Here is a 9,412-nt window from a genome sequence, read left to right as displayed (position 1 = left end):
GGTTTCGCGCGGTCAGTCACCGGGCCGGGTTCGCGCGGCCACCGGGCCGGCTCCCAGGGACACTGGGACCGGGACGCTCTGGCGTCTTGGCGCAGTTCAGTGTCTTGGCCGGAAGTGAAGGAAAATGCGCTCAAATAAAAAGGGACGAGTTTTGGAAAGAGCTGAACAAGCAGCGGCGCCATTAGCGTCCTTCCCCTTGGGGCTCGGGGCCTCTGACCGGCCCTCAGCCCCTCTCCGGTCCAGGGAGCCCGCGCGCCTCTGGCCCGCGGACCCCTCCTCTGCGCTGGCCGGGACGCGTCTCCCTTCTCCGCGACACTACTGCTACAGCGCCGGGGGCGGCAGGCCTCGGTGGCGGTGCGCTGGCCGGGACGCGTCTCCCTTCTCCGTGACACTACTGCTGGATGCGGGCCGTGTGCGGCTTTCTCCCTCGTAACTGCTCGTCCACCGGCGAGCGGGTGCCGTGGGCTGTTCTTCGCAATCTACGTGAGCGGCCTCAGTGCCATACACGCGTCCCGTGTTCCTTTTGCGGTTGAATGCAGTCGCTGCTGCGAAGGGAGGTGAGCGTGCACCCCTGAGCGAGTCTCTCCTTAGGGATGAGTTTTGAGGCTGCATTTTACACCCCTTTAAAATCCACACTGTCTGCGGCCACGCCACCCTGAACGTGCGGGATCCCGTCTGATCTCGGAAGCTAAGCGGGGTCAGGCCTGGTTAGTGTTTGGATGGGAGACCACCTAGGAAGACCAGGTGCTGTAGGCGTAAAAAGTATTAAAAAATAAGGGATTGTCGACTGACAAGGTCCTTGCAATCTGTGACATCTACCCAGGGTTGCCTCGTCTGAAAAAGAAAAAAAATAAAATCCACATCTGCTTGGCATTTATCTGAAACAAAACTACCAATGTGTTATTTTAATTTAAAACTCTATATATAATTTGAGGAATTACACTTTTTTCGTGTCACAGTCTTTTCGAAATCTTTAATTCTACCTAGCGGACGCGTACACATGTGTCTCTAAAATGACCGAACTGGCTTCTGCGCGGCAGGGGGCGGCGCTTCCTAAACGTCGACCACATCCTGCCCGGCGTGGGCGGCGCCGCCGGGGCGAGTCGTTCCTCCTCCGCTCTCTGTGCGAAGCACCTGGGCCATGAGTGCGTCTCGATGCCCGGGCGATGGCCTGTGCATCTGTCTCTCCTCGACGCGACGGCGTGAGGTGTGCTACCTGGAGGTCGGAGGCGGCCGGCAGGGCCCCGCTCGCTCGGTGCGCGCGGAGCGCGGGGCTCCCCAGAAGCGCCGCGGCGCCAGGAAGGTGCATTTCGCCGCGACGATCGGGCTCGCGTCTCGGGCGGCTTGATGTCTGAGAACGCCAGCTTCCTTCTCCGTGGAGTGGTGCTTCATAAATGTTACGGTCCCCGAAATACTTGCCCAAGAAATAGCACATCTGTTTTAAGTCATAATACTTTGAAGTTTTTTGGAATTATAAAAAATTTACATTTGTAACATTTTCATTTTGCTTTTCTATTAAGTATGAGAGGATCAGTTTAGGTGTATATATATATATATACGTATATATATATACATATATATACGTATATATGTATATATATATACACATATATGTTTATATGTATATGCATATGTGTATATATGCATATACATACATATATGAGAGAGAGAGAGAGAGAGAGAGAGAGAGAGAGAGAGAGAGAGAAATGCAGAGCAGTTTTCAGAAACCCTTAAAGTGTAACTTTAAGTGATTTTTAAAGGGAGCCGGGGTCTGTGAAGAGTGGCCTCACTGTCCTGGAGTGCCGGGGCTGGTGGCAGTGAGGCTGTCCACTGCCGGCTCCTGGTGCTGCCAAGCCCAAGTCCCTGGGCTGTCCCTCTGCCACTTCTGAGAAGACCCAGTGTGCCGGGCTTGGGATTTGACCTGCCGCTCAGCTTGCTGGCTGCCTTTGCCTCCCTTCACTCTTGCTTCCTAGGTGACCTCAGGATATTGTCCTCAAGTGGGAGAATCTGTGAAACTGCTGCCAGCCGCGTCCGGTGGCTGTCTTGGGTGGGGACGAGCAGTCTACCGCAGTCAGTGAATCGCGCAGAACGTCTGAGCTGAACGCTCGACTGAATGTGAAACTACGTCAGGTCACCCTCGGACCCCAGTCCTTGTCTGAAATACTCAGCGTCCCTTGAACAAAGATTTTCGTGAACGCGAGGTTCTTGGTCTGTGTCTTCCAGGAGGCCGAGCCTGAGGAAAGGATGGGTGGTTTCTTCGGGGGCAGACTCCAGCAGAGCGGAGTGGGGCAGTGCGGTCAGGGTCGCAGCCCAGAGAATGTGCAGGCAGGAGGGCTTCGCTGCGGGAGGACCTCGGTCCCAGAGGACGTCCCTCCCAGGAGACCGCTCCCCCGAGGGCAGGGGCAGCAGCATTTGCCCCCTGCTCCCTTCCCCGTTGGGAAGAGCTGCTCTGGGGCGCACCAGCTCTGGACTCTCGCTTCTGGGAGCGTGTGACACGGAGCACAGAGGCCTGTGCTGCTAAAGGGGCCCCCAAGTTAGACAACATGGACCGTTTTGTGCCACCTTTACAGGCTGAGGCTCTATGACTTTTTTTTACAAAGTATTAATTGTTTTTTTAAGTTCCAGGATTTTACTTGAGATCAATATAAATCTGAACAATTGTGCCTGTTCTGCATACATGTCTTATTTCAGGGTGAAATCACGCTTATTCAGCGGCATGGCATTTCATTGTGAAAAAGGTTTCAACAAAAATTTGAAAACAAAAGGTTTTCTGATTAACCCACTGCTAATGTTCAATAAACCGGAACATTCTATCCGGAGAGCATTTGAATTATCAAGAGTTCCCACTATTTGGGTGTCCAAGTCCCCAGCCTTTAAAAGGGATAAGGTATGAAACCACACGGAATGTAGCCCTACCTATAAGTTTGGCACAGGCGGAATTTAGTTTAGTAAAAAATATCTCTATTATTATATTGTTATGAATCAGATAAAGTCATTGATAAAACTATTAATGCTATTCATTATCAATCATATGGTGACTACATTAAATTACATAAACTATGTACCTTTTAAAATGCATACTGAAGTTAGCACATCTATGGAAACGTCTGTATGAAGTTAATGTCTCAGAACAGGGACAAAGTTTCCCGTAGAGCCATGTGGTGCCTATTTTAGACTTTGTAGGCCAGACTGCAGTTTCTTTTGCAACTTAACTGCCGTTGGAGAGGGAAACACAGTGCGTAAATAAATAAGCTTTTTCGTTGCCCTCCAACAAATTTTGCTTACAAATGTTGGCTGTGGATCCAGGTTGCCGACCGCACCTTGTGTTGGAAGAATATGTTCTTCTCACTGAACACACGTTTTCCCTTTGGATCTTTAGAAAGCCGCTGTACGTCAGCAGAAAGTGTGTCTTGTTGCCGGTATTCATATTGATAGCTGAGGAACGTGGACGCCCACCCCAAACCTGTGTGACTTGCTGGCTCTTTGCCTTAGTGGCCACTTTCCAGGGGACACAGCACACTGCTCCCAGTAGTTTACCTCCTGTGGGTATCTGTAAGGGCAACGCTGAACACAACAGGAATTTTGGGGTTTTCGCTCTAGAATTTAAGTCATTGGTTTTTATGTTGTTGTTGTTTTTTTTTCCAGCATCTTATCCTAAATCACTTGACAGAGAGAGAGAGACAGACACCAAGAGACACACGATGAGTGTGAGCTCATCTCTGAGAACGTGAGGGATGTGTAGTTCCTTTTGGCAGAACACCTTAATTTTTTTATGTACGGCTGAACTAACTCGGGGAGATGCTATCGCTTTGTCATTTTTTGCGGGTAACTAGATGAACGTACCTAGAGGTCGATGTCACAGTGCCCGCATTGGCCAGTTTGTCAAGAAATCACGATCACATGCATTCTCATGTCTTTGTTCTTAAAATATCGATCACTGATCCCAGAGAAGATTTGGATGACGCAGCCTTACTTATTCAGAAAATTTTAAGAACGTTGAGCAGGATCTGTATGATGAATGTATGGTATGCCATATGCGTAATGATGTATCATCTACGTTGCGTGTGATAATGTGTGACTTACAGTAGAGTCACGTGTTACTTAACAGTGGGAGTGCATTCTGAGAAGTGCCTCCGGGCAGTTTTGTCGTTGCGGGCCCATCCCAGCGAGCGCGCGCACACACGCCGATGGCAGAGCTTGCTGTCGTGAGTGTTCGTGCGGAACTTCGTGTGACTGGCAGCACCATAGGTTCGCTTACATCCACTTCAGGGAGAGCACTGTGCGCCTGGGGACAGTTCCAGTTCTTCAAGGAGCTTCATATCCACGATCTCACCTGCTGCTTCACACGGTCCCAGGAGTTTGGATCCTAAGCGAAGGGAGGCTCAGAGCTCAGACCGCAGCCCGGCACCGTCGACACAGTGACACGCGGCGTGGGCGCCGAGGTGTCTGTACCCAGGGTCTCGCTCGGCGCCCGTGGAAATGCCAGCGAGTCCTCCTGTGACTGCCACCCTTTGCCCCCGTGATCCAGCCTTTCTGGGCAAGGAAGTGATTTCCGATTATTGAAATGCAACTTTTAAAACACCCACTTTTAATGATTTGTTTTACATTTAAGTCTTCTAAAAATTCGTGATGCCTTTATTACCAGATATATAGTGAGGATCTAATATTTTAGCTTTTATCTTTGTGAGAGTCAGTTATTATTCTTTTATAATATAGAAATGCCTTTTAAAGGACTCAAATGTTCACAGTTCTGTTTGGTGCTATAATTAGTAACCTCAGACAATTATGCATTTTTATATATCTCCCTTCCAGCGGTTAAGGTTTTATTCTTTCTCTCTGTGGTTCCATGGGCATCAGTCACCCTTCGCTGGTCCCCAGGCAGCTTGTGGCATCCGTGTCCTCTGGGAAAGCAGACAGCACGTTTGTGTGTGAGTTATTAGCCCTGACTATGGGAACCACCTTGGGACCTCCCCGTGGATGAAGTACACCCACTGCTTAGCCACGGCCCTCTGAGTCCATGGGGAGCAGTTACTGGTGGAGTGACCTCGGACCCCTGACGTCTGTGCTACGTGTGAATGTGTTCCCAGTGTGTCCCGATAGGGTGTTAGACTAAGTAACAGTATAAGATCATCGTGCTTATTGGGCGAATTGTGTTATTTTTTGCCAAACTTATAATCGCTTATTTTTAATACACAATTTTATAAACAGACATGTAAGCTGTTATGTAGACAATCGTGTTTGATCTAAGTTGCATCTTACAGCAGCACCATGGTGCCGTTTATCAGAACTTCCTTTCACGTGTCTGACACCCAGATATGAGCGTGATGTGGTTCCGCCCTTTGGACGAGGATGCTTAGGGGCGGGCGTGGGGAGGCACCACGGCAGTCTGATAGCGGTGGCACGCGGGTCATTACGCGAAAGTCCTTGCTTCTTCGTTTTCATGTCTTTTACATCTTCTTTGAGCTAGAGTGATTGCGTCCTCCCGTTTTTCGGTTACATGAATAAACTCATTGAAATTGGGCAACCGGGTAGTTGATAAAGTAACGTGGAGTTTTTCCTTTTACACCTTTACAGACCGAGAATAGCACAGATAAGCTCGTTTAATGTATTTACTGAGTAAATAATTGTGGTCGGTGATTTGAAAATGGTATAAAATCTTCATGCTAGACATGTAACGTTAATACAGAAACAGAAAGGCATGCAGCTTTTAAAGGATTTTTTGAAAAACTGATAAATAAAAGCTGTCAGAATTTTTATGCTTTGAAAGCCGCTTGTCAGTTTAAAAACATTTTTAACAGCTAGAAAGTTCGCATTTCTTATATCCTAAAGGAAAAGAGTGACATGCATGCAATTTAAAGAACTTCGATTAACATTCGATGTTACATTGACTTTTTTATGTCTACCTTCGTTTTTTAATCTTGATTAATTGCGGTCGAGAATTATAATGGGTATCGCTTCCTGTAAAATTAAAATTAGTCTCTGAGTTTTCATTTGTGCAAACATTTGTAATGAATGAAAAGTCATAAAGAAAGAAGTCGATAAAATGTATCAGAGTTTAACACGTGCGATGAAATGACCGGAGTTGGAATATAGGTCCCTCCCTCTGCTCGCTGTGGGCTCCCAGGCACAGCCCTCCATTTCTGAAGGCTAAATCACTTGACAGCCTTTATAGAGCTACTGCCTTTATAGAGCTACTGTCCTGCAACTTCTTTCTCACCCCACTTCCCCACCTCCCTCGCCTCCTCTCTTCCTCCCTCTTTCCCCTCGACCTTGGTCCAGGTAAAGATGAAATAATGTGAAAGTGCTTTGTAAACTGTAAAATTCAGCACAAATGTGATGCGTTATTAGGGCATCGTTACAAAATCTGGAGGACACAGAATATAAAAGTTAATAACCGTCATTGCGATGCGGTGTTTGAGAGGCAGTTGTGTGTTCTCTGTACTCAGAGACCCCGGTTCTCCCCTACCATAGGAGTTAATTTGCCATTGTTCTTCCTGTGTTCTATTTTAGATTGCCAGGTAGGCAACGAAATACATACCTTATTATACAGCGTGGGTGTTGTGTGGGCGACGTAACCTTGGGATGACGAGCTTAACTTTTATCAGTTTTGATTAGTATATATTTAAATGATCAGGTTTTAAGATTTCCACGTATATGCTTTTCAAAAATTTTCTTTTTGGCGTTAATCTGTGGAGTCTCGTTAACAAGGTGGGGTGTGTGGCGAGTGTTCTGTCCCCGACTTGGGACAGACAGACCGAGCCCGGGGAGCGGGTTCTGTGCACCCTTGTGGACTGCAGCTCCACCGTGCCAACGGCTAATGGGCATAAGAAAACGCAGCTATTTTTCTCTAGATTTTTCTTTATATAAAAATGACTGAATCAGTCCTCCCTCCCTCGATGAAATCCTTTCGTGTTTAGCTTTTATGTGCATGTAGTTTTGATTCCTACTGTGCTTAAGGTCATCAGACTTGTAAAATGAAAATAATAGGGAAGGGTGGATGTGCTGCCTATCGGAATTATTTCCAAATAGATAAGGTTAAAAGTTGTTTTTTTGTTTTTTTTTTTTGCAAAAAGCAGGAGGCTTTCACTAAAAGCGTGATCTTAAAATCAGGTTAGATGTTCATTTTGAGTTGGACCCTTTCACCAGCCTAAAGAAATTCTGACCCATTTTTAGAAGAGATGTTATCGATAACATTTCCCGACAGCAAATGTGGATGGAGGCAGCGAGATGGGGACTGGAATAAAAATCTATGGGAAAATAAGAGTCTGGAGAATAACAGCCAAAGCGGGATTTTCTTAACTTCAAGAGGGAGAGACGAGGTGCATTTTTAGAAATTAGTTTTTGGCAGTAGAGAAATTCAAGCCAGCTTGTGCCTTCTGCGTTGGCAGCCTGCCTTACTGTAAATCCCACCCTGGGGACCTCATGGTGGCTGCCATGGCCTCAGTACAAGCCTGGGCCCGTCCGGGCCTGAGCCAGGGCGGTGGCCGCTCAGGGTCCGAGGGCCCTCCGTTCTGGTCCCTCTTTCCCCTACCCTTGGATGCAAAGAGATCTCTGGTTCTGGGGTGATGCCTTTGTCCTTGGCGCCCTACTGTGCGGCCTCACACTTAGTAGGTGCTTGCCCGTACCACCACCAAAGGCTGACCTGAGGCGTAATCTGTTTTCTCATCTAAGAGGGAACGATCTCTGGTTTCCAGTCCCTGTGTGCACGTTCCCGCCTCCAGAGGAAGCTCAGTCTTTGAGCTCAGGTTGCACTCAGCGTTTGACCTTCAGGCACTGTCCCTGCATGTCACACAGGTTTTTCTGGTCCTAAAAGCCCAGGCCGACGGGGCGCGGCAGGGGAAGATGTGGGCAGTGACCGAGGAGAGGCAGGTGGCGGCAGGCGGTCATTCTTCCACCGGCTGTTTGGGCCTCTGCTGTGTCGCATACTCCCCGCCACCCTTACTTGGCACAGCGGGTCAGTCGCTCGGCCGGGACCCCGGCCGCAGCCCCAGACCCTGGCTGTCACTCGCTGCGCGTGAGAACTTAGCCGCGTGCCTTCGTTTTGCCTCGCGTACCTCATCGGTGAACGAGCACGAAAATACTAGTGCCTCGTTGGCGGGCTTAAGTCAGTTACCTAACAGCGCTGCGGGCGCCCCCCACCCCCGGGGGATCATGGGGATCGGGGAGGGTGGGGGGCCCTGCGCTCGGGGTTAGGGACGTGGGACAGGGGAGAGTTTGCCGGAGGAGGAGGAGTGCTCCTGGGGCAGACACGTGGTCTCCACTCGGAACAGAGGCCGGGAGCCACCGGGCGCCCATGGGAGTTGGTCTCACCCTGTTCTCTCCGCGTGGGGCGCGGCTGGGCGTCTGGCAGGACGGCCCTGCAGGTCCCCGAGTCCCCGCCGGCCCATCCCCATGCCAGCCAGCAGCAGCAGGCTCTGGGCACGACCCGGTTTAACAGGCAGGGGATTCGAGTCGTTCCCATGCCTCTCTCTGTGTTAACAGGTACTGGGGACAACGCGCTGGATCGTTATCTCCTTGATGGAGGACCTGGCGTCAGCCATCCCTGGGCGGCCGTGGCGGCTTGTCAGAGGGCAGGGGGCTGTGGTACTGATAGGTCATTAAATTGGTTTCGATTTATATCCCACACGTGAGCGGCATCATCCAGTTCTTGTCCCGTTCTGTCTGACTGGTCCCAGGTGACTAGGTGACGGTCACTCTATCAGAACGGAGGTCCTGGCTCACTGCCAAGCCCACCCCGTAGACGGCCTTGCCTCGGGGACTGCTGGGTGGCAGGGACTGGGCCGGTTTGGGGTGCACAGCCTGCACAGTGGGTCGAGGATGCCTGAGTCTGCGAGCCGGCCCCCACCCCCAGAAGGGGCCTCGTGGCTGGGCCTCTGCTTCACCCTTCGCAGGAGCGTCCGTCCACGTGGGCGGTAAACACTGCGTCCAGCTTGGGCAAAGCGGTTGCTCACGCAGCACATTTCCCAAGTTGAGCAGTGAGCTTTGCATTCGCTGTGGGGCGCAGGGAGGCACGATTGCCCTTCTTGGGGTTCCCAGGAGCCTGGCCGGGGACCGTCTGGGGGGGCGGTGCGAGGTTCCCATGAGGGCCGCTCTGCCTGCATTCTTCCTTGTAAAGATTTCCCAAGAAGCTGCAGATCGTAGCGCGGTCAGAGAGCCGCCTTTTATGAGTGATGTTCAGCCCTCAAAATTCTGGAGCAGTGGGGAGACTGTAGATTTCACAGAGAAATTCATCAAGTCATATTTCTCTGTTTTCGTCCTCAGTTTCGCTTCTCAGGATAATTGTTATAACTCTGTTTTTAGGAGTGGTGTGTGTGTGCGTGTGTGCGCGCGTGTGTGTGTGTGTGTCAAAGTTTTCTTTGCACAGGGCCACTGAACTTGCTTGGATGTTCGCTGATATGATAAAGCGTGTAGG

General features: G+C 50.0%; 1 protein-coding gene and 1 pseudogene across 1 annotated transcript in view; both read left to right on the top strand.

Annotated features, from left to right (window-relative positions):
• The window catches only part of PDE10A (phosphodiesterase 10A), a 178,251-nt gene that overhangs the window by 12,279 nt on the left and 156,560 nt on the right, over positions 1-9,412 (top strand). The window lies entirely within an intron of this gene.
• On the top strand, positions 638-756 carry LOC112482328 (annotated as a pseudogene).

Source organism: Pteropus alecto, unplaced genomic scaffold (assembly GCF_000325575.1).
Source record: "Pteropus alecto unplaced genomic scaffold, ASM32557v1 scaffold195, whole genome shotgun sequence".
NCBI classification, from domain to species: Eukaryota; Metazoa; Chordata; class Mammalia; order Chiroptera; family Pteropodidae; genus Pteropus; species Pteropus alecto.
This window is presented reverse-complemented; position numbering and strand designations above follow the sequence as displayed.